The sequence below is a fragment of the Anser anser genome, assembly GCF_964211835.1.
Source record: "Anser anser genome assembly, chromosome: 1".
Taxonomy (NCBI): domain Eukaryota; kingdom Metazoa; phylum Chordata; class Aves; order Anseriformes; family Anatidae; genus Anser; species Anser anser.
The window spans coordinates 99,943,906-99,964,967 of record NC_139720.1 but is presented as its reverse complement, the minus strand read 5'-3'; the positions used below and the strand labels follow the sequence as shown (position 1 = coordinate 99,964,967).

General features: G+C 38.6%; 1 protein-coding gene and 1 long non-coding RNA gene across 11 annotated transcripts in view; both read right to left on the bottom strand.

Annotated features, from left to right (window-relative positions):
* STXBP5L (syntaxin binding protein 5L) overlaps nt 1–21,062 on the bottom strand; it is a 206,639-nt gene that overhangs the window by 168,759 nt on the left and 16,818 nt on the right. The window lies entirely within an intron of this gene.
* Nucleotides 1,285–21,055, bottom strand: LOC310899709. Its single transcript, XR_014584593.1, has 2 exons — nt 9,406–21,055; nt 1,285–2,480 (listed from the first exon to the last, which is right to left on the bottom strand). It is a non-coding gene; the product is annotated as an uncharacterized lncRNA (long non-coding RNA).

Here is a 21,062-nt window from a genome sequence, read left to right as displayed (position 1 = left end):
CCCTCCCCCGAAAAGCAAATGCAATCTGGAAGTGTACAACTGCCAGAAATATCTTCCTTTCTTTTCTCTTTGTGTGTATGCTGTTTCCTCCTTTTTCTTCACTTCAGACAGGAACTAAAATAACACAGTGATGCACATTTGGGCAATGACATTTTTGCAATCTCCTCTGACATTTGGAGAATGTGCGCACTGAATCTATACATCCTGGGATTTCATATAGCATTTCTGTATGTCGCAGAACATTAAACAAACGCCTGTATATCTGATCAGAGTGCTCAAAACCTGACTCTGAGAACAATTTCCAGTTATGCTACATAGTCTATCTAATGATTGTAGTATGTAACCAAAAACCTAAGGATTAAGCCTCAGCAATAGTAAAGTATATGGGGAAAATAAGGTACAAGATGTATTTTACTCTTCCTTCACTTATCACACTGTTAGGCTGCTCTCATAGCAGAGCAAGGTGAAAGACTAAGAGAATCAGTCCTGAATTCCTTATGATCTGCAAGATAACATATAAGAGTACCATCAGAAGCATGCTTACAAACTTTCAGGCTAAATGCCTTTGAAACAGCTGTGGCTGAAGTTCCAGCCTAGAAATTGAAGAACCTGTATTCTTTACCCATCTCTCATTAGAGACTAAGTCATATCACTTCACCACTCAATGCCTCTGTTTCCTCACCAATAAAACCGGAATAGCTCTACTGATTCTCGTTTTAATCACTGTGATACTTAGTGATTAAGGGTTTTGCTAAGACATACTGCTTTTCCCCATTCTATAGTATTGCTTTTTCCAGTTTTCATTCATAACTGCCCAGATTATAAAATAATGATTCAGAACTATTTGAAAGTCAGTGCAAAGCTGCAAATGCAAAATGAAGATCTTAAATACTAATCAATTCTGTCATCCTTTACATGTGATGCTTCTCAAGAGTGTTTAAACATCCTTTAAAAAAATAAAAATACTGAGATCCAGCAGAACTATAGACTTCCCTACATTTTGCATGGTGTTATACCACCAGCATTGGTTAATAAAATATATCTCTTAGTTTTTCAAGTCCCTGGAAGCGAGAATTCATGTGAAGTAATGACTGTGTTTTCTGTTGAACATGATGAAAACAATATGAATGCCATTTTTTCCCGCAGAAGGTGGGAGAAAATATTTTTAATGGAGATTTTACAATTTTAAGAACAGCAGTTGGACTAACAGTTGAAATGTCTTTATGCAAAACCAATTTTTAATACAACTCTTTGCCCATTATCATGAAAAGCAAATATATGTTCTTTTTCAAACATTTTATTTTATTTTAATGAGGAGAACAAAACCTAGAGGAAAATGCAGTCAAACTATGTGGAGGTAAAAAGTACAAGATCCATGTGGAATAACCGCATTCAACTCAATACAGTTGCTCTAGATTTACACTAGAATCCAGAATATTAAAAGGGCTAAAGGAAAGAAAAAAAGTGAAATGTTTCAATCACACTGGAAATGAGAAGCTTGCAAAACAATAAAAAAAACAAAACCTGATGAGTGAGTCTCCTGGGTTACCAAGGCCTAAAGGAAACAACAAAAACTACTACCACTACTACTACTATTATTATCATTATTATTATTATTATTATTTCTTTGATTCAGCTTTTAACAGAGTATGTTGGTGAAGAATTCCTTATTCCCATTCTTTTCTTTTCTTTTCTTTTTTTTTTATTTTTATTAGGCAATACTAACAAAAATTCTGATCAGATTATCAGAAACATAGGTTCAGAAACCAAGAGACAGTGTTCTAAATAAATTATTGTTAAATTTAGATGATACACAAACAATGTTTTGGAAGGATCATAGGAATGAAGCAGAATGGACTCTAGCAAAAAAAAAAAAAAAAGAAAACTGTATGGATGATAATATATACATTTAAAAGGTACTTGAAATTATCTGGAAAGTTACAAACCAGTAAATCTTACAGTGACACCTTGCAAACTTTTTTGAAATAAAAAACAAAGCAAAACACAGCAATATAGAATTTAGTCTAACCATTATTACCTATAAACAAACAGTAAGTCCTCCAGAAAAGGTAATAAGACACTGATCTCTTGGTACTGCTTGGCCTTGTAAAAAGTCATGAAACTGGACAACCATCTCTACAGTTTTCAAAAGGCTGCAAATAGTCCTTACACAGAAAAAATGAGGAAACTATAGACACAGAATAAGAGAAAATTCCTCAACTGCTTGAGTAGGAGAAAATGACTATGTCAACAACCTGAAAAACCTGAATTTTAACAGTCTTCAAAAATTCCTAGTAGGATCTTCAAGAAATTGAAAAGCATTTCCAAAATGTGTAGGAGACAGGGGAGCATGGTCCAATTTTGATAGTGATTTTGACATTCTGAAGACAGTCACTGAAAGCAAGGGCACTTACGCTGAAGTCACAATATTCCAGTGTAGATCTGGTAATGTCTGATTTCTTTGTAAATCTGTACAAGGCCTGAAGAATTAAATACGTGATAAGGTCATTCGGTTCAGCAAGTTTATTAAGGAACTGTAAACAGACCTACATAAATGTGGTGAAAGACCAAGATCTATGTGCACTGTTTACAAATGAAAAGTAATCTGTCATTAGAAGAAAAAATACATATAATTGCTTATGCACATTAAGAGAATCTGAAATAACAGCAGAATAGAACTGTAAAGCCCTATATCTAATGTTATTCAAATCGTTGATGAGTAAAATTGCTGCAATAAAAAAGCCCCGTGGGAGATCCTATGTGCCTATAAGCTTCAATCTGACATGAAGATTCACGGCTCAATTTCTCTCTAGAAGTTAACTTTATAAGATTCTGTTGTTAAAAATACCCTTCCTAAAGTTCCACAATCATGTCTGAATAATAATTGCAATGAACAGTGACAACAAGGCTCCAGGGCATATGTACTATGATTATATAACCACAGATTGACTAAAACTTAAAAAAAAAAGACAGCTTCATTTCCATGGACAGTATAAAAACACCTAAATAACACTTGATAGTATTGTAGTTGGTCTTGAAATTGGTCAAGGAAAAATACTTTTTTTAAATAAGCATTTATATAAATTTATGTGTGAGAATGAAAAGACTTTCAATTATTATTATTATTATTATTTAATAGAAGATGCTCTCACAGGTCTGTTCTTAAAGCAGCTTGAAAATCCTTAGTGTCAAATTTTCAAACTAGTTTAGGTAAGCTTTCTTTAGTATCATCCAAGCTACTTACTCATTTCAAAATCAGCAGCAAGGGCAGATAAAACTTAATTACCTAAGTCTTTGATTGCCTAGAAAGTCAGACTTTCCTTTCTAATTGTTGCTATAACTATAGAAACTATTAGTTCTTCGTATTCCCTATTAAGTAAGAAGAGAAAGCAAAAATGAGAAATACTGAATGAAAACCTGGACTTTAAAGGTATATCACAGAATCATAGAATGGCTTGAGTTGGAAGGGACATTAAAGATCATCTACTTCCAACTCCCCTGCCAAGGGCAAGGACACCTCCCACTAGACCAGGATGCTCCAAGCCCTATCCAACCTAACCTTGAACACTTCCAGGGATGGGGCATCCACAGCTTCTCTGGGCAAACTGTACCAGTGCCTCACCACCCTCTGAGTGAAGAATTTCCTCCTAGCACCTAATCTGAATCTCCCCTCTTTTAGTTTAAAACCATTCCCCCTCATCCTATCATTATCTGCCTGAACAATCTGTTGCTCTCCACCTTTTTGATAAGCCTCCTTTAAATACTGAAAGGTTGTCACAAGGTCTCCCCAGAGCCTTCTCTTCTTCAGGCTGAATATCTCCAGTTCTCCCAGCCATTCTTCATAGGAGAGGAGCTCTAGCCCTCTGATCATCTCTGTGGCCCTCCTCTAGACCCACTCTAACAAACCCATATCCTTCTTGTGCTGGGGGCCCCAGACCTGGACATAGCACTCCAAGTAGGGCCTCACAAGGGCAGAGCAGAGGGGGAGAATCACCTCCCTCCACCTGCTGCCCACTGCTCTGTTGATGCAGCCCAGGATACAGTTGCCGCCTCCTGGGCTACAATCGCACACTGCTGGCTAGTGTTGAGCTTTTCATCCACCAGAACCCCAAGTACTTCTCTGCTGGCTGTTCTCAATGAGTTCTCCACCCAGTCTGTACTCATGTCAGGGATTGCCGTGACCCAGATGCAGCACCTTGCACTTGGACTTGTTGCACCTCATCAAGTTCACATGGGCCCAATTCTCAAGCTTGTCCAGGTCCCTTTGGATGGCAATCCCTTCCTTCTGTTGTATCAACTGCACCACTCAGCTTGGTGTCGTTTGCAAATTTACTGAGGGTGCACTTGATCCCACTGATATATATACATATATATCTTGTAAGCAGGATGATAATAAACTACAGTTTTAATTAGGAATGCAAAGCTACCAATGAAAGGACAAATAAACTCATGGTTTTAATAGATTTGGCTATTTCTAATTCAGATTTTGAGAGCATCTTTATGTAATCAACTTTTCTGAAATTCAGCTGTGTTTTACATAAAGATTAATTCAATATTTACACTCATATTTTAAGTGCATTTAAATCAAGAAAATAAGTTATGATTCTTACACTAATGCAAAACTAATTCCAGTTCTGAGAGAATTGTTTACTATATGATCACACTGAATTGTTAAAGAAGTGCTAAAGACTGTATAATAAATAATGGTGAAGACTTTAAAGCCAAGAATTCAGAAAGATTATTAACTGCAAGAGTTGCATTTGCATGTACAGTCTTGATTTGCTAATCCATAATTATGATTATGATGCCAACATTGTATCAAAGAGGTCAGAAGTGGAATATACTTGCTAAAGACCACATAAATTTAGGAGCTGATGATCACATAAGTGAAATATTAAATATGTGAAATATTTGAGGACAGACAACACATCCTTACTTAGCCACTGTTCTTTATGTTTGTAACAGTGTTCATCACTGTCATGAATATATTTAAGGACGTCTTTTTTCTATAGCTCTGAAAAATATAATTGTGATATTACAATTTGTAAGACTTCCTGACACTGGTAGATGCTTTTCCATTTTACATATATAAACAGCAGAAATCAAGTTAGAGGCTCTATTTATTAAAGGGCAAAGGACTTGAAAACGCAAGTCTCAGGCCTTGCCAAAAATGAAAATGTTTATCTCCAAAGATTCTGTTTAGCCAGCTCTAAGTCTGCAGGTGTCTCTATCCATCAGACACTTTCTTGTCTGATTGACAAAGTGTACTTACAAAGCATGAGGAAACTGCCCCTATTAACAGTTCAGCATTTCTTGCATCTAAAAATAATGAGGAAACAAAAATGAATGGTTATTCTGCTCTAAATAAAAGTCCTATGAGCACAAGGACAGAAGTGACTCTGTCACAACATTTGATCTTGAGTTCTTAAAAGTATAAGTGTCAGAGGAGAAAAATGGTGCTTAAATTTGCTTTGCATAATTGACTGAGGTTAAAGCCATCTCTACATTGGACTGTGGTTACAATTCTAATTTGCACTAAAAATGATAACAAATACATCTCCTAGGATAATGTCATGACTGTATCCTTGGAAATACAGTAACTCTTGACTCCTTCAGTTCAGAAGCATAGGATGTGCAAGTATGGGGGAGAAGGCAAAACTCATTAAGAGACAGGAAAAATGAGATCGAGGCTAGCAGGTTTTCACCTGGGGAAGGGAAGTTTTGTGTTCCAGCTCCTACTGTAATCTGTGCATACTATCCAATGATTTGTTAATACAAAATAACGACATTCACTAAAGACAAGAGACATGGGCCCAGACAGGCAGCTTTGGCACTACCAGATCTATTGGGTGTCATTTGATCTTCCAGTGTAAGGTATTATTTTACAAAAAACATGTATGAAACAAACACATGAAGCTATAATAAATTAGATGTTCATTCTGTCTTGCTAGGATAACATGATCTACAAGAATGAAAATAACTTTAGAAGTTATAATTATTGCATTTAAAAACTGTTTAAAATAAAATTTATAAACAGTCTGTGAACACAGACTAGAATACAAGATTCATCCTTTAAATTATTTGACTAAATCATTAACCTATATAGACATGGTTACACTTGCATTTCACTTTGTGAAAAGCACCTCACAGGACTACCACTCTCTATCATCTTTGACAGATCTTGGAGGACAGGAGAGGTGCCTGAAGACTGGAGGATAGCCAATGTCACTCCGGTCTTCAAGAAGGGCAAGAAGGAGGATCTGGGAAACTACAGGCTAGTCAGTCTCACCTCTGTCCCTGGAAAGGTGATGGAACAGCTTGTTCTGGAGGCCATCTCCAAGCAATTGGAAGAGAAGAAGGTTATGAGGAGTAGTCAGCATGGATTCACCAAGGGGAAATCGTGCTTGACCAATCTTGTTGCCTTCTATGATGACATCACCAGCTGGGTAGATAGAGGGAGAGCAGTGGATGTCATCTACCTTGACTTCAGCAAGGCTTTTGATACTGTCTCCCATGACATTCTGCTAGCAAAGCTGAGAAAGTGTGGGATAGACGAGTGGACAGTAAAGTGGGTTGGGAACTGGCTGACTGGCCAAGCTTTGAGGGTGGTGATCAGTGGCACAGAGTCTGGTTGGAGACCTGTGACTAGCGGTGTTCCCCAGGGGTCAGTGATGGGTCCAGTCTTGTTCAACATCTTCATCAATGACCTTAATGAGGGAATAGTATCCACCCTCAGCAAGTATGCCGATGATACAAAGCTGGGAGGAGTGGCTGACACGCCAGAAGGCTGTGCTGTCATTCAGCGAGACCTGGACAGGCTGGAGAGCTGGGCAGGAAGAAACCAAATGAGGTTTAACAAGAGCAAGTGTAGAGTCCTGCACCTGGGAAGGAACAACCGGACGTATCAGTACAGGCTAGGGGATGACCTGCTGGAGAGGAGCTCTGCAGAGAAGAACCTGGGGGTCCTGGTGGACAACAGGTTGACCATGAGCCAGCAGTGTGCCCTGGTGGCCAAGAAGGCCAGTGGGATCCTGGCGTGCATAAAAAGGAACATAGCCAGCAGGTCAAGGGAGGTGATCCTCCCCCTCTGCTCTGCCCTGGTCACGCCTCACCTGGAGTACTGTGTCCAGTTCTGGGCTCCCCGGTACAAAAAAGACAGGGGTCTCCTGGAAAGAGTCCAGCGGAGGGCCACAAAGATGATCCAGGGCCTAGAGCATCTCCCCTATGAGGAAAGGCTGAGAGACCTGGGTCTGTTCAGCCTTAAGAAGACCGAGAGGGGATCTTATCAATGTTTATAAATACCTGAGGTGTGGGAGACAAAGGGATATGGCCAACCTCTCTTCAGTGGTCTGTGGGAACAGGACAAGTGGTAATGGCCACAAAATGGAGCACAGGAAGTTCCTCACCAATAAGCAAAAGAACTTCTTCACAGCAAGGGTGACAGAGCACTGGAACAGGCTGCCCAGGGAGGTTGTGGAATCTCCTCTCGAGATATTCCAAGACCCATCTGGACGCCTACCTGTGCAACCTACTCTAGGGAACCTGCTTTGGCAGGGCGTTGGACCTGATGATCTCCTGAGGTCCCTTCCAACCCCTACAATTCTGTGATTCTGTGAATACATGGTCTGGTAGGAAAAATGTTCTTGTGTATAATGGGATATGTAGGTTAAAAGTCTTTGGTGAGAAAATTGATGTGAGACTCTGTCCTGGTTTCAGCTAGGATAGAGTTAATTTTCCTCCTAGTAGCTGGTAGGGTGCTATGTTTTGGATTAGGATGAGAAGAGCGCTGATAACATGTTGATGTTTTAATTGTTGCAGAGCAGTGTTTACACCAAGCCAAGGACTTTCCGGCTTCTCGCTCTGTCCCGCCAGCGAGCAGGCTGGGGGTGCAGCAGGAGCTGGGAGGGGACAGACCCAGGACAGCTGACCCAAACTGGCCAAAGGGGTATTCCATACCATCTGATGTCATGCTAAACAATATATAGGGGTGGCTGGCCGGGGTGGGGGGCCGGCTGCTTGGGGATAGGCTGGGCATCGGTCAGCGGGTGGTGAGCAATTGCATTGTGCATCACTTGTTTCATACACATTATTATTAGTAGTACTATTACCACTATTATTATTATTATTTTCCTGTCTTAATAAACTGTCTTTATCTCAACCCACAGGCTTCACTTTCCCGTTTCTCTCCCCCATCCCAGAGAGGGAGGGGGGAGGGTGAGCAAACGGCTGTGTGGTGTTTAGCTGCCAGCCGGGTTAAACCACAACAGATTCTCCTATCTCAAGTAAGTATTTAAACTTACTAGTTTAAATACTAGTGGATACAGGATGAGCACAAATGCTAAGATGTAGCATCCATCACTGCATTTGATGTTCAGTCTGACCTTGTACACTTGCTCTGAGAGGGTCTGCCGGCTCTTATCTTTCAACAGATATTGCTGGAGAATTGTCTAGGTGATTAATCACGTTAGTGCTCTATCGAATACTGAGCTACCTGACCCTTATAAAAGTAAGACCCTTGTGGGTGTCTACAAAAAAAAATATTTAGATGGCCTGAAGAGGATGGGCATTTCTCAGGATAGAAAACTGAGCAGTGATGTTCAGAAGTTCGGTTTCAATTTCAGATGCTTGAATTCTACCTAAATCTTGCTTAGGCACTCCAGTGAGGTTTTTGGTATTACAGAATTCAATAGGGTTGTTCTTGTGAGTAAAGCAATGTACTGGGTCAGGTCTTAAGAACACACGTGCTGTTATGTCTATACGGTAGTTTTATAAATTTCCCACCCTTAACTTTTGGAATTCTCCGTGTAATCAGATGTTATCGCTGGGAGCATATACTAATATCTCTCAAGTGCTCGCGTGATTTCTCAACAAGACTATGTCATGCACAAATTGGATGACTCAGTTTCTTCGGGGAGTAAATATACAAAATCTCTCACACCTTAAATGGGAAGAGGATAAACAACCCTCAGTAAACTGAAAGAGAACAGACAAGCAGTCTATACCATTTAGCATAATGCAAAGGAAATACTCTGCAGACTTAATAAATAAGTAAAGGGAGAGAGTTTAAACCTTGCAGAGAGGACAAGGAAGAAAAGTACAAAATGAAAATGTGAAGCCATCATGTCAATTTGTCAAATCATTTTGATTTTAAAATGCTGAGGAAAAAATTTACAACTTACAGTTTATTAGAAGTTTAGTTGTTCAATTCACACCATTCGGATACCTCTCAAAGGACAGAAAACAAACAAAAAAAAACCATAATGCTACTTATGACCTATTTATGTACTGGATTCTTCAGTAAGAGGACATAACACGTATGTAAAGAATCTCTTCTCTGCATCAGCCTGCAGTCACTCTTACCCTCCAGAATCCTCTTATCAATACGCTATAGGGAATAAACATTACCTTGCCTACTTGGTTTCATGAATGGCATCTAAACTCTTCACTCTAGCACTTCCTTTTCTGTTTAAAAAAAGCCAAAATGAAAGGTAAGTTTTCATTTAATTTTTACCTAAGAGACTACATTCTCGCATTCCAAAATGATGTCCCTCTCATGAATTTGCCTAATAAGATAAAATGAACTGGCATTAAAGCTATGCAAATAATCTACTGACTAGAGAATGTATGAGGTCTGTATAAGGAATATAGGGACTTCCTAACCTGATACATAGCCAAATATTTTAAAGTAAGTTCCTCAACAGATAAAGTATTATTAGCCACTCCTTAGCTCTAAGCATTTATCTTAAAGTGAGATTTCTCAAACTCTACAAATTAAGATTAATAAAACTGCTGTGAACAAGGAAGTACTATTGTAATCTAAGTAGAAGTGGGGCAAAAATCTACCTACATCTGAGATCAACAAATTACTTGAAGCTGTGAACTTACATGGTGCAAATAATTAGGAAAAAAAAAAAGACTAGGTTGCAAGTTCTAATCATAGACTTCCGAGAGACAATGTAGTTGAGTAAAATTATCCATGTGCATGCCTAACTACTCAAATGTTAGTATACTTCTACCACACATCCCATTGATTCACTGACAAGTTTCTGATCTCATAGTAAAAAGCACAGTGTATTTGAGATCAGTTTGTATCATATAGGCTGCATAATCCAGCCGATCTGTATTTATTTACGGACATGTTTGAAATATGTAAATAAAATGTCATAGAGCTATCAATTTTGCATAGTAGAAAATACAGCTAAATAACAAAACAGAAACTCAAACTCTCCTAGAAGCCTTAATATTTAAAATGTACCTTCTGTAACTTCTTAAAATCTAGCAGTGTATTGTATGATTAAGGTTCAAGCTTTCTTGGTGCAATCACAGAAACAAAAACTAAAACAAACAAAAACACACAGAGAAATTAACCATAATACAAAACAATTAAATTCTGCTGTCCTGCTTACATTCTGTGAACGTTTTTAGAACAAATTTTGTATAGTGATACACAAACATACCCAGACTTAATATCTACTCAGCAAGATGAAAAAATCCCAGAGACTGTTCACTAGAAATCACAATTATTATCAATAATTAGAGAGAAGACTGTAAAATCTTATTCAGTTTTGCAATGACAGCATGCTAATACCACTAGATTTCCAGTAATCATTACTTGAAAACCCTAAATATTCAAATAAATGGGACTGCAGAATTTTCAAGAAGTACACTGAAATTAGTTGAGATGGAGTTTATTTTCTTCATGGCAGCCTCTCTGGTGTTGTGCTTTGGATTTATGACTAAAACAGTGTTGCTTTCATGCCAGAGTTTTTGCAACCGGGGAGCACTGCTTGGACAGCATCAAGGTTTCCTTTTTCCACTGTGCTCTCTTGGGAGTAGGCTGGAGAGGACCAGAAGCTGGGAACACAGCTGGGGCAGCTGACCCAAACATACCAGAAGGATATTCCATTATGAGGATGAACCAGGGACATTTGTGGTTATGGCACTCATCTCCCCAAGTAACCATTAGTGTGCTGAGGCCCTGCTTACCAGGAAGTGGCTGGACATCTGCCTGCTGATGGGAATTCGTGAATGGATTCCTTATTTTGCTTTGCTTGAGCACATAGCTTTTCTTCACTTATTAAACTGTCATTATCTTGACCCACAAGTTCTCTCACTTTTGCTTTTCTGATTCTGTCCCCTGTCCTGCTAGGGGGAAATGAATGAATGCCTGTGTGCTGCTTGGCTGCAGGCCAGGTCAACCCACCACAAGACACTACCAAAGACAGACGCTGTAATTGCAAAATCTGGGATATGCAATATGCCTATAAATATGCCTATAAATATGCCTATAAAGCAAACATGCCCAGAAGAAGGACAGACTATAAAGGAAGGGACTCTTCTTAATTTTATCAAAACCCAGTGTAACTGAAAGGTGGCTTCCTGAGTCCTCCTTGACTTGCAAGTATTTTGGTATGATGTTAGCACAATAGCAGACATACCAATCTTAAAATAAAGTGTCATCTATTTTTTCTTTTATATTTAGTCTTTAAGGTAGTTATTATGAACGATTTTATTGGACTGGTCTTTGCATATCAACACAAAATCAGAAGAGGTGCTGAGAACATTATTGTAATGACACAGGGCATAATTCAGAAAGCTTGGCACTGACGTGATTTACTTTCCCATACATAGTGGAGCTAGAGCAAAAATCCAAAAGTTCTCATTGTGCAGGTGTGTGATTGCATACACCACCAGCGCTCAGATATGGTCTGTCTTATTTCTAATTTTCTTGTTCCCATTTGTACCATCTGTGTGGCAACACTGTTTCCTAGCCTGCCTCCCTAGTCCAAGTTTGGACAATGTGCCCTGTGAGGTGCCACAAAAGTGCAATGCAATTTAATCCTGCATCTGCAAAAACTATGTTGGCAGTACATTTTACTGAACATATTTTCCTGGACCTCCTTTTCTGACAAAAAAGATAGGCAGAATGATATTTGGTCAGTCTTTGCTACAAAGATTGCTTTGTGTATGACTGACTGGAGGTTCTGGTCCTAAAAACATAAGCTCAGATTTGTGGGACAGCATTTTCCTCTGGATGTGGAATGACCAAGAGTTGATACAAAACTTTCAGATGAGGAGCAGAATCACAGAGGCCTCTGCTCTAAGTATAACCATGAGTTCATCTTCCACTTATTTAGAAGTCCATGCATGTTTTCAAGAGTGTCAATCACTCCATGGAGAGTTGCGGCTCCAACTCTGAATTTTTAATTAGTAACCAGTTTGCAATGAGTAAGTGCGCCAATAATGACAGAATGCCTCAGACACAATCCTTCAAACTATCTTCTTTCAAATAGTAACAGTAGGACACACCAACAAAATCATCCCAGCCTTAGCCAGTTCATTGAATCCACAGTTCTAAGTACTGCTCAGGACTGCTATAACTACCTAAAACTCATGAACTACCATCTCATGTTATGCAAGCCTTGGAGGTCCACCAGACCTAGACATATAAGAATATCAACAGTTAATATTAATATTAATTTTGGCCTACGATCTGATGGAGAATAATGCCTTCATTACATCAGGGACAAGATCTTTATTAGTGTTTGGATGCCTATATATATCACAACTGGGGATGCTGGCTAACAGCAGGTTCAACATGAGTCAGCAGTGTGCCCTGGCAACCAAGAGGGCAAACCAATTTTGGGGTGCATTAAACACAGCATAGACAGCTGGTCAAAAAAGGTCAAAAAATGGTCAAAGCTCCCATAACATTCAGCATTACTGCAGCCTCACCTTGGATATTGTGTGCAGTTCTGGGCTCCACAATATAAAAGGATGTTAATGTACTTGAATGTGTCCAAAGGAGGGGAACAAAGCTAGTAAAAGGGCTGGACACATGTCCTGTGAGGAGAGGCTGAGGACACCTGGGTTGCCCAGTCTGGAGACTGAGAGGCGACCCCACAGCTCTCTGCAACTCCTCGAGGAGGGGAAGCACAGAGGAGGTGCCGGCCTCTGCTCCTGGTCACTGATGATGGGATGCATGGGAAGGGCACAATGCTGTGCCAGGGGAGGGTCAGCCTGGACGTTAGGGAAAATTTCTTTCCCATGAGAGTGGTCAAACAGTGGAGCAGGCTTCCTGGAGAGGTGGTTGATGCCCCATGGCTGCCAGTGTTCAAGAGGCATTTGGATAATGCCCTCAACAACATGCTTTAACTTTTGGTTAGCCCTGAAATGATCAGGCAGTTGGACTACACGATCTCTAAAGATCTCTTCCAACTGAACTATCCTATCCTATCCTATCCTATCCTATCCTATCCTATCCTATCCTACCCTACCCTACCCTATTCCATTTTATTCACAACAGAAGCTGCATACCTCCATGCTGCTGGGTCTTGAGAATAGGCCCTGACAATGACGGAGCCCATTCCTGGTTTGGCTGCCCCCGAAGACATGTAGGGGTAAGTCAAAAGTGCTTGACTTAGTGCAAGGCCTTATGTCCCTCTAAATCATAGGTGCTCTCTGCAAAGACTCAGGACAGCCTTTCTTTCAGACAGGAATAGTGAGGCCTACTTTTTTTTCAGCATTAACGCCCAAATTCTGCAAATGATTTAGCCATTAAGGACAGTACACGTGTACATGCTACTTTTCAAACTTATTGAGGAGAGCTATGAATTTACTTTGTGTCCAGAAGGGGACTGAGTGGGTTGGAAGAAATGTGCTTAACTGGTGATGACTTCTACATGCAAATTTCTAAACAGTCTTTGACCTCTTTCACACCAAAACTAAAAAGGAACAGGTTGCCACATTTTCCCTCCCTGCACTTCCTTTGGATGATGATACTGATGCCACGGCCACATTCTTCAGTGCCTCCTAAGATTTGCCTACTTCGACCATTCACTTTCTGATAGCTCTTGATCCACAACCTCTTTTGGACAAGATTGGTTTCTCCAATGATGCTCTTTTTTGATTATTCCTTCTGTACTCATGTTTGGCTTTGAATGCTACATGTGCAGCACTCAGGAAACGTCTTGCTTCTTGACTTGAACAATTTCCTTAGAAAAATATATAATTCAGATGCTGCTTTGCACGGGTCAGAAGAAAGGTGGAGATTGAGATTATGTTGCTTGCTTGCTGTTCCACTAAGTAAAGGAAGGAGTCAGGGCTGAGGAATAGAAATGTAATGACTATGAGAAGTAGAGTGAAGTAGGTCATGGTTAGGGAAAGAGGGACTGAGTTGGCCATGGATGAGGGAAAATGAGCTCATCAAGGAAACCTTTCCCTCCTCCTCTCTTGAATGAGATCATTGGTTCTGTTCTGTCCATCTCCTCATTTTTCAGACCTCTATACCTAAGACAGAAATGGGTCTTTTTTTCACAGCACAAAAAAAGAATCCCATTATATGCATGTACCTATATACTTTGGGTTTGCCATTTTGCTGGATAGTATTTTCCTAAACTATTTGGAGAAATACCAATTCTCTCTCCCACCAAAATTATTCCCTAGATTAAAAAAAAAAAAAAAAAAAGAGGATAAATACCTAAATGCATAGGTTGACTTCAAATTTCTGTATTTTAAAGATGTTTGCCAAATTTAGGTTGTAAATATCTGTCTAAAAAGATAATTAGCAGGTCAGAAGGGAGAGCAGATTGATGTGCATTACTTCCTATGCGTGACAACATTTCTGTTGATGAAAGTTTTGAACAAAAAAAAAAGGTAGAAAAAGGTGAAAACCCCTATAGGTCACCCAGAATCTAATTAAGACATGCCAATTCTCTGAGAAAGTTGCCTATCACCACTAGGCAACATTTCAGTATCACAGTAAGGTTTTTTATTATTATTATTATTATTAATAAACTCAATAAAATTGTTGAAACACACACACAGAAAGCATTTTTTTCAGATAGTGATCATAAATGCAGTCATCAGCTCTGATCAAAATCCTGCCAGATCCATCCACCTGTATGCCAATTTTATGTGCATCTCCAAATACATTAAAATCTATTTTTTTAGTAATTTGTTTGCAGATGTCAGGCTCTGTTTTTTTTTTTTTTTTTTTTTTTTCCTCCTGGATAAACATCAATTGAAAGTGTGGTAAGCCCAATACATTTAACTGTAACATATTTAACCTGTTTACTTATAATGCATGAAACAGACCTAGGACACCAACGGCCCCAAAATATAAACATATATGCAGAGGCCTAATATGTACACACATATGAGTGCACACATAGACAGATACTTAATAATCTCTGAACAGATTTAAATTTCCCTAAACTCTGGGTCTGTCAGATATAATCATACAAGTTAATTTGAATATTTTTATATATTTTATACTTTTTTCTTCTTGTAGAGTGACATTAAATTCATTTCTCTAATAACCCATTTAGGTATCCATGCATATAAATATACACGTATGTATGTATTGATTACCAGTTGGATTTTCAGAAAAACTTATGTTAGGAGTACTGACTCAGTGAGGTTTGTGTTCCTGAGTGACTCAAGCACTCTGGAAAAATCCCAGATATATTCCACAATGAGATAAAGATGAAACGCATCAATGGTTCTTCCAAATCAAACACCAGAACTTTAGTTTTATGATCTTGTCTGCCCTTCCCCCATTCCATCTGTGCAATAAATCACATGGAGTAAACAGCATGGAAGACAGCTTATTTTAAGGATGAAGATCTAGTGAAGCCTTGTTTAGATTAAGAGACAGCAGTTTTAGGGAGAGTAAACCTGCCACACTTTATACTTAGATGTTATGCCGCTATTCTGACAGACCATCACTTTACATTATATTGCTTTCTTTAAATATATCCATCCTGATGTCCAGCCTGACATCAAGCATTCTTTATCATGCTTCCTTTAACTACTGTAAAATTCCATGTCTCCTCAGAACTCCACAGGTGATGATTTAATTAGTGCTCTTTGATTTTCTCTAGAGCTCACAAACATCCACAGTTGTACTTCCCCCTAACATGGTCTCTGTGTGCATCAGCTGCTGAATATCCATGCTGTTCAGTAGAGCGATCTTAGGTTTTGATTTCACCTTCCCCTTTACTTAGGATAGGAACTCTGGAGTCAGATATATGACTATGGGCTATTTCATGGAAAGAACTGAGAGAGCCTTGAAGCCGTGTTTTATTTTTCAAAAGATGTACCTATTAAAATAAGTATTGCTGTACCATATTTTACATTCCAAAAATACCCCTGCTATCAAAGCATGGGAAGAAACACACAAAATAGGCTAGAAAAATTATTCCCAATATGGTCCAAAAGCAGAATCTCTGTTGAGAAGAGCCTACAGAATTTTGTTCTGATTTGCAAATGGATCCCCACAAAGAGTTTTTAAATATGACTGAAAAGTAGGCCATCTTTCATACCACTCAAAATTGAAAGGCTATTTCTACATTTTGTGGCAAAGTTCAGAGACAACTGCTTTCTGTCACAGTTGAATTTCTGTAAAGTAATTTCATAAGGTAAGATGATTCAATTTAAGGACCTGCTCCTTAGTGTCTAATTTTCTGTCTCTCCTCCATCTCTCTTCCTGTCCAGTCCCAACCATGCACTCCTTCCAGCCTCCTTATGCATCACTCTGACAAGCACCAGAAGTAAGCACCACTAATTCAGTTAACAATCTATCAGGTAAGTAACACAGCAAAACTGAAAAAGTATTTCACCAGGTTAGGGAATTGGAGTGCTTTTGGAAAGATCTGCGGAGCACTGGAGTCAGAATAAGGAAAGCATCAGGACTGTGCAGCTAAGCGAAAGGTTGGGGCAGAGCATCAACTCCACTTTCAGGTGTTAGTAAGTTGGAATACTTTTCTTTGCTTAGGAATAAAATGGCTACTATAATGTCTGGTGACATTGTAATATGGCAAGTTGTTATACCTATTAGAAAGGCCTTTCACATGTTGTGGATGGTTTGCTTTTTTGCTTAAGCCACAAAGAATGAAAACCAAGATTTCATTGCCCCATGGCATCATCCATGCCAACATGAAGCCTGTCAATCTAAAGAATGTGTATTATTGATAACAATAGATAACAGTAAAAATATGTCCAAAGATGTATTATTATTAATTTAAGCCTGTATGATGATGGATAAGCTTTTAATGGTGTGGAGGCCACTCCAGACCCAGTACTTTTCTTTGCACTGGATTTAAACTTTCCCTCATTTCTTAATAAGCAAAGGTGATAACAGCTATGGAATAGTATCTTTCAGAATTTGTTACTGCAGCTGACCACCAATAATCAGTGACTTGGTATAATAATATGTAGATGCTCACATGCCTGAAGTAGGCGGCTATACTGGCTAAGCACATCTTTGATGTGATGGAAGAAGTCAAAGGGAAAAGACCCAGTGATTCTGTAAAGTACCTATAATGAATTTTTGCAAGTGTTTGTGAGCTGGATAAATGACAATATGGAAATAGGTATCCTGAAACCCGAGAGCAACATGCCACTTCTACAAGTCTGCTCTTGGAATAATCATTGCTAACAACACTGATTTTATTCAGATAGAGGATGTGACAAAACCCTAGTCTTCTTTTCCCCTGAAATGAGGAAGAGACTTCAGTCTGACCAAGTTTCTTAATTTCTTTCCCCCTTGTATAGTGATATACATTCTCTGATAGTAATTACAGACTGCATGCTTTGTTTTATTGTGTGTAATGTCAGAAGGTTCTCCAGGCTAGGACTAGAGAAGAAGTACATGGAGACAATAAGAAAAGGAAGTCAATTTCATTGCCCTTCTTCATCTGAACATGTTTGCCTGAAGCAAGGATAGCCCAGACAAAGTGGCAACAAGACATGATCTGAGCAATGATCCAAGTATGGGTGCTGAGAACAGGCTCCCATTTCCCTCTTTCCCAAGAGGGAAAGAATTGTCCTTAGAGGGGAAATACAATTTTCTGTGTTTAGGATGAATGAGAAGGATGACCAGATGATAAAGCAATTGTTTCTAGATTGGGTGTTTTGCCCTTTGCTTGCAGGTTTTGTTACCACATGTTGGTAACAGGAAGACACTATTTCATCAGAGATTTGCAGTGCACTCATTCTGTGGATGGAGCATAGCTCTCCTGTGAGGATCCAGCACCCAGCAGACAGTGATGCAGGTAAAAGCTACATTGTTTTCTGAAGTTCCTTGAGAATCCCACAGAGACTGCTAGGATCACTAGAGCATAGCAACAGCAATTCCCATTGCTATAGAACTATTTCTGTTACATCTAAAGCAGCCTGAAAAAAAATCTAGGAGAAGGCAAATTGACTCTCATTCCACAATGAATTTTCATTTATCTCTGTACTGTAATGGAAATTTATGAATAATATCCTCTATTTCAGGCCAATTTAGAATAGTCAATTTCAGTAGTGCTGCTGGATCATTTGAAATGATCACCCGAAGCAGTGATGTTAAACCTTTATTCTCAACACTGAAGTACATGCTTCATTTTCTTTGGAAAGAGCTTATCCTTTGAGACTTGTTAACTTGTGACCAATAGACAGCCCAGTACTTTGTGAGCCTTTTGGAAAGACAGGGAAGCAACCATACCGTTACATGACTTGCACTGGTCACAGGAAAACTTATTCTATATTGTTACATGAATACTAAACATAAACTTGTTATGCCTTTGTGTTGCCCAGCACAACAGAGTTTGATCCAATCTGTGCCTTTTTGTTGCTAATAAATAAATAATTAAATGGTTGCATTTCTCTGATGGTAACCAGTTTGTCCTTTTATGCTGTCCACAATACTGGTTAGAAGCACCAGCTTCGCCATCAGAAAATGATGAATGTGTGGAACAAATTATTTCATTCTGTTGTGTAACACATTCATTGCAGAATGAAATTGTGTTGCTCTATTAAAAACTACTTTTACAGGATACTGTGGAAACAGAGAACCATAAAAATCTATACTGTTTTTAGCTTACTTTAAGAAAATCCATTAAAAATTTTATTTTCATAAGTAATACTAAACCTTTACATCTTGGCTTGAATCTTACTGCCTGACTTCAACAATTACAAATGGCTGTAACACAATTGGCTTAAATGAGTCTTGTTCACTGTGTGGTCCCAGGCCCTGTTTCACTGATCACTGTTCATTGCTGCGTACAAAGACAAAATTATTAGTCCATGATGAGGCTTTTATATAATATGTTCTGTGAACCTTTGAGAGCCAAGTTGAGAAGCCTCAGTTAAAATGAATAAGTAATTCCTTTTATGGCACACGCTGTCTTCAAAGCATAGCTCCCATCAACTCTGTGCTCAATTAAGCAAACAAGGCTCCGTGTGCCAAAGCTGAGAGGCAGTTATGTTATGAGATGACATATCACTCAAAAAATCATATTATCTGATAATTTTGATGCCTTTGTTTGATTCGGGTCCTAGAAATTTTTCCCGTAAATGAAGTAGGCTTTCAGTAGCAAAGCCGGAGAAGAGATATTAAAGGAGAAGGTACTTTGAAAAACATTCTTCTCCCTTCTTCCTCTGACCCTTCAATAATCCATTTCCATAGATGATCTATATAGAGTTTTATACAAAGTGAGGGATACAGCCTATTTTCTGCTGTGTGTTCCATTCCTGTGGCAAGTGACATGCAGGTTTAACTCACTTCTGCATGAAAATGTATTAATTCAGGCTCTGCACCTGCATTTTTCTTGAGGGTTTTTCATAGGTATAGGATGCTTAGCCAGTAGCAGCTCTGCTCCTACACAAGCCAGGTTGCTGAGATGGAAAGAAGTGGTGGGCTTGGGAGTCAATCTTCTGTAAGGTCTTCTTCCTACAGTACCTACATTACCTATGAAATTCCCAGTCTCCCCACTCATAGAAGACATCACATCTACGAATCTTCCAGAAGAAAAGCTCCAGCTTTCTAACTTTTCGTAACTCCCTAAAGAAGAAAACAAGACTACTGGACTTGCACTTTCCCAGAAGTGCACAAATTCAAGGGGATTTTCTATTTTGTAATTATGTTGAATGGAATATATTCAATCTACTTCATCCAGATATATATTAAGAGTAGAATCACTGGAGCACAGCTTGTTGCATAACTGGTTCTGTTGAGTCTTGTGGAAAGAAAATGAGGCTTATGTAAACACAACCATTCAGAACAAGAGCACCCAAAAATGGAGGAAATTAAAGTTTCAGTCATGTTACATGAGGCGCAGATTGGTTCTCCAGGAGGAATTTTTTTTTAGATTGTCACTTACCTTTGATTGGTATTTTATATAGCACTATCCCCTACTTTCAACCCTGGAATTTATTTATCTACAAGAGATTGTAAAAAGTATTGGCTTATTACTTCTGTATCTTGTAACTCTTAAACCTTCCTGTAATATCCTTTCTTCTCTTTTTTCTTACTTCATATGTAGTTTTACCAGATTGGAATACATTTGAACCAAGACAAATTAAGAAAATTATTCAGAGAAACATTTTGAAATACATCACATTTAAATATTTTTCGATAACCAAAGTTGTTCAAATTTTCAGTACATTTATGTCCAATTTATTCTGTGTAGACATCCAAATTAAACTTCCTGCAGTATAAAAATACCTGTAAGGTTCTGGCAATAATGTACCTTTGTAACTAATGAAGAGAAACAGACACTTTTAAACTGTTTCATCTGACTGCTTGAAACATCTCCTCCAGGAAGAAATGAATCGTGCCCTAAAATCACTGATTTCCCACCATTCAATTAGGAGAGTTTAAACAGTATCTCATACATTGATATCTACAGTGTCTCCAGTTGGCTAGCTGCATTGCAGCAGTGAATTTATTTATTGCTAGGACAACATTTACACCTTGCTTATCACCACATTGTAGTTTACACACTGAAAAATCTCTACTTTTACTTGCTGAAAACAAAAAATAATTCTGCTTTATGTTAACCGGTATATGCCAAAACCATACACCAAGAACTCATTCAAAATTTTTCCTTTGGACACTTTCAGAAACTAATGGTAATTACTCAACAGCACATTGTTTTCCAGTCCATATAGCAAAGCAAAATGAGATGTAACATAGCATCATAACCTGCAACCTTACCTGAGTGCTTGCAGATGTAAAGATGATTCACATCACTGCATTACAAATACATAGAAATCATATAAATTATGAATATGAA